The sequence below is a fragment of the Cupressus sempervirens genome, chromosome 4, assembly GCF_028749045.1.
Source record: "Cupressus sempervirens isolate cs-2001-9-10 chromosome 4, ASM2874904v1, whole genome shotgun sequence".
Taxonomy (NCBI): Eukaryota; Viridiplantae; Streptophyta; class Pinopsida; order Cupressales; family Cupressaceae; genus Cupressus; species Cupressus sempervirens.
In genome coordinates, this window is record NC_143121.1 from 18,300,644 (window position 1) to 18,305,084 (window position 4,441).

Consider the following 4,441-nt stretch of genomic DNA (forward strand, 5'->3'; position numbering starts at 1 on the left):
GATATTTAAAACTTTATAAAACCACAATCATTAAAGTCAGTAACCACTTTCAAAGAAACGAATCCAGTCCTTAAAATTCCAATTTCAAAAGAAACCTGCGCTGCATGGTGGGGGCTACTTTAAAAAAAGAATCCATCACCAGAAAATTCCACAACTTTGTGGAAGATGTCGCCTGGTAAATGTGCATTACGCACCATCATAGTGAAGATTCGCTCCACTCGTTTGGAAATGAACTCACACTATAGATTTGATGACATTCCAAGTCAACAAACTTTTGACTGTAAGAAATGTAAGAGATAAGGATTTTGAATGCCCAGAAACCAGTTGGGAATGGCCATATAATGTGCAAGAGATGTCTAAGAAAGATATCATTTTACATCCTGAGAAGGGAGGAACAATACACTTCCTCTCTTATGTTTACCCAGCTGGAAATGAGCATTGCTTCAAATAATATCCAGACCATTTCAGGCCTCAGAATAAATGGATTATCAAAATTTCCATCCTCGTAATAAAAATTTTCCATTCTATGTGAAAACTCATGGAGTGTATTGGATCTCATATTGAGTTCATCTTGAATCTATTTTCAAACAATGGAGGTCTCACAGGAATAATCAATAGGCTTCTAAGAGGTTCAGATTCATTTTAAATCTCTCTCTCTCACTAGCACTGTCTGTTTGAATTGCAATGTTCTTTGGAAAACATTCAATTGTTTAACTAGTTCCCACTTTTTAAGATATCTCTACTGTAGTGGCTATATTGGTGATATGGTTTTTGTTTTTGTTTTGATTTTATCATCGTGGTGGTTTCTGATCAAGGACTCATTTGATCAGGAAATGAGGTGAAAATGCCCAAAAGGGGTACAGAAAAATTCATTCATTTCATTGGGCATTTGGATCTTCGTCTAGATTTACACCATACTGCTGAAAGGATAGTCGAATCAGGAAGCACATTTTGCCAGGATATTAGTGTTATGGCTTCAAAATTAACATATGAAAATGAGTCTGTTATCAGGAATGTGGTCAGTAAACGTTGGAAGGTATTCACAATTTCAAAGTGTTTCATACTCATTCCTTATATTTTAGGGCTCATTTGGCTGCAGGAATATAAAAATGCTTATTTTCAAATAGAAAATGAGGTTACGTCTCTCTATTTTTGTTTGGTTCAACAAAGATTTTATTCCTATTCCAATTCTGATTTGGTGCATCCAAACAGAGAATTCAAAAATTTTGTGTTAAGTTTTGATATTCAGATGCATTTCGTGGAGTTCTTCAACTACTAGAATAATAAGAAATTTCTTTATAAATTCATAAATGTTAATTCTAAATTAAATTATGTTCTCACATTCTATAATCTATAATCTTTTGTCAGAATGATAAAAAAATTAAAGTAATCTAAAATATTGATACAACATTTAATCCAAGAGAAGTATTATTTATCTATATTATCAAAATCTCTTATCATTCAAAGAAATATTTTGAATAGAATTAGCAGCATATTTTGTTGACCCACTCTGCACTAATCAGAGTAATTTTGATTTTCTGGTCTATAGAATTCTTGGGAACAATGTTCACCCAAGCCTTCATATTCTGTGATAAAGTAGAAAATACAAAAATGGTGGTGACTGCATTCAGAGGCACAGATTTTGACATCTCGCTGTACAACTTGGAGCCAATTGGGAGGGTTCATCTTGGATATCTTGAAGCAATGGGCCTAGCAAATCACTCCAATGTTGATCATGCCCAATTTCATCTAAAACCCAATGAAACCAATAGGTGACTAGAAATATTCCAATAGACCATGAAAAGCCTCTGGCATACTATGCCATTAGAGGTACACTAGAAAAATTGTTAGAAGAACACAACGATGCAAAGTTTATAGTCACAGAGTAGAGTCTAGGTGGTGCTCTTGTAGTAATATTTCCTACAATATTACTTCTTCATAACATTATTAAATATTCACATTATTACATTATTAAATATTTATATATAACAAATAAATTGTGATGACCATATAATTATAATTAAAAATAAATAGTTGTTAATAATTTCAAACTTTAATTTATTTTTTATTGTTTATTTTGTTAATTTTAAAAATAATAATAGTTTATATATGATGGTTATATGGAATTAAATTTTTATTTGGCTCTTCTAATTTATTATCATGTAATTGATTAAATATTTTCACATCATACAACAATATATGCTTTTTAAATAAATATATATTTACAATGTTGTGTACTTTAACCCACAATAAGTACAACTACTAACAAGGGAAAGTTCCTGCAACTATGTTACACTGGTAGCATGGCATTAAATATCATCTATTTATCCATTGTCTATATGAACACATTTTAGTACTTATGAAAGATACACAGTTGCTCTTGTAGAGAATGTGCAAAGCATGTTGGCCATTTTTGCTTAGTGATTTTAGATTTTTGCATGCTTTTTCTTTGTTCTGAACAAGTATTGTTTGGAGCTCAACAAGCAAAAATATTCATAAAAAATACATGAGAATCAATTTTGTTTTTAGTCTGGACAAGGGGTGAACAAATCATAGAATTATTATTGGACAAATTTGAAATTTACAAAAAAAAAAAAAATTGTATATTCATAATGCTTAAAAATTCTAGAATATACTACATTAATTATTAATAAAGACTTAAATATTTAGAAAGTTAAACTATTACATAATTCATTATACAATAAATAGTTGAAAGTAAGGGGCAGAGTCATCCGAGTAAAGAATTATATTATTTAATAGAAAAGGACTATTCATCAAAAACAAATGAGAGAAATTATTGTAGCTTTAGCTCAACCTTGATTTGTGTTGCCTAAATATCAAAATTGCTCCAAATTTTCAAAATCCTCATCATGTCAAACTATGGTTATACCTTTGATGCACTGTTAAATTATTGCTTCTTCTCAATCTTGTTAAGCATTTTTGTCTTTGGAATATCTTTGGCTCATTCCTATCTTCGTCCAACACTTTGAATTTTTGAAATTCGGTTCCCAAGTTTCAAGTTACCAAAGGTTAATGAAGCATTCCAAAACACTTGTTTCATCTCAAAATCTTAACCTCTCTATCAAAAAGGTTAAGATATGTTTCCAAAATCTATGTTTTCAAATAAATCATTAACTATTAACCTCATCTAAAAAGGTTAAGGTTTGAGCTCCAAAATACATGCTTCACTTCAAAATCTTAACCTCTCTATCAAAAAGTTAAGATAAATTTCTAAAATAAGTATTTTCAACCAAATCATTAACTTTAACCTCTCATCCAAAAAAAAGGGGGGAAATAAGATTAGAATTCAAAACACCCATTTTGTGTTTGGTTATTAACCTCTGAGCAAGTTGATAAAAGTTGAAAATTGAAAGGTGAATCATATGCAAGGCATGGAATGAAAATGTACATCTAACACGGAAAGATGAAATCAATGGTTTGAATATGAGAAGTTGCGACATATTGCACAAATGTATTTTGAATATACCAAAAACTAAACACACAATCTATTTGAGGGAATGTCTCCCATGCTAGCATCAGAGATATCTTGTTGGATAATATTAAGTTATGTACAACGATCAAATTCAAGACATGTGGGGTTTTCGTGAGTTCATGAAAAACTCAGGTAGACTCACAAATCATGAGTAGCATGTCACTATGTGCAGGCAATCAACCAAGAAGATACATGATCACCCTTGTACATGTTTCTCAATGCACATCGTGAATATCATATGTGAGGAGTTTGAAGTTTTAGAGGGAACGTGCTGAAATTTCTCTCATGTCCATCCTGCGTGTAGAGGGCCTCACCCTCAATGAAAACTCATTCACGCTTCTTATTCATTGCATGAGAAAATTGCAGATGCTTCTAGCATGCGGACTATCTAACTAAATTACTAGCACGCCTAAAGTCATTGCAGAGAATTTGTGTCGTGTGTCACCGTCCAATAGGTGCTCCCTTGGTTTTGAACTGGTGAAAACAAGAATACTTCAAAGAAATCATGAGAATCCTTTATTTTGCCACCTTCTAAGATGTGTGCAAACCCTTTGACATAATACTCCATGATGAGAATCTCCTTCATTAGCTTCATGGATTAATCTGAAACGTCGAGATTGCATATGGGATAACCAAAATACCAATGCACATGGACTCTATGACATAGTTTCTCATCACATTGCATTGGACTCTGAGTTCACAATATGACTGTAGAAGAACAAGTAAAGAAGAATGGATATTTCCCAGCAATGTATTTAACCAAATTATAGCTAAATCACACCAACTCCATTTCCAGAATATATGAAGTGTGTGGAATCAGAGACAAGGCGTGTGACTTGTTTGGCAAAATGCATTGAAGACAGCGCTATGAAAGATTAAGAGTAAAGTGTTTGTCGAAATGCCCCACAAGTCATGCACATCAAATGTCTGACAAAATTACCATCACCG

The 4,441-nt window shown here is 32.2% G+C and overlaps 1 pseudogene; it reads left to right on the plus strand.

Moving 5' to 3' along the window:
• The first annotated feature begins 290 nt into the window (after positions 1-290).
• On the plus strand, positions 291-2,003 carry LOC149559703 (triacylglycerol lipase OBL1-like; annotated as a pseudogene).
• The last annotated feature ends 2,438 nt before the right edge of the window (positions 2,004-4,441 follow it).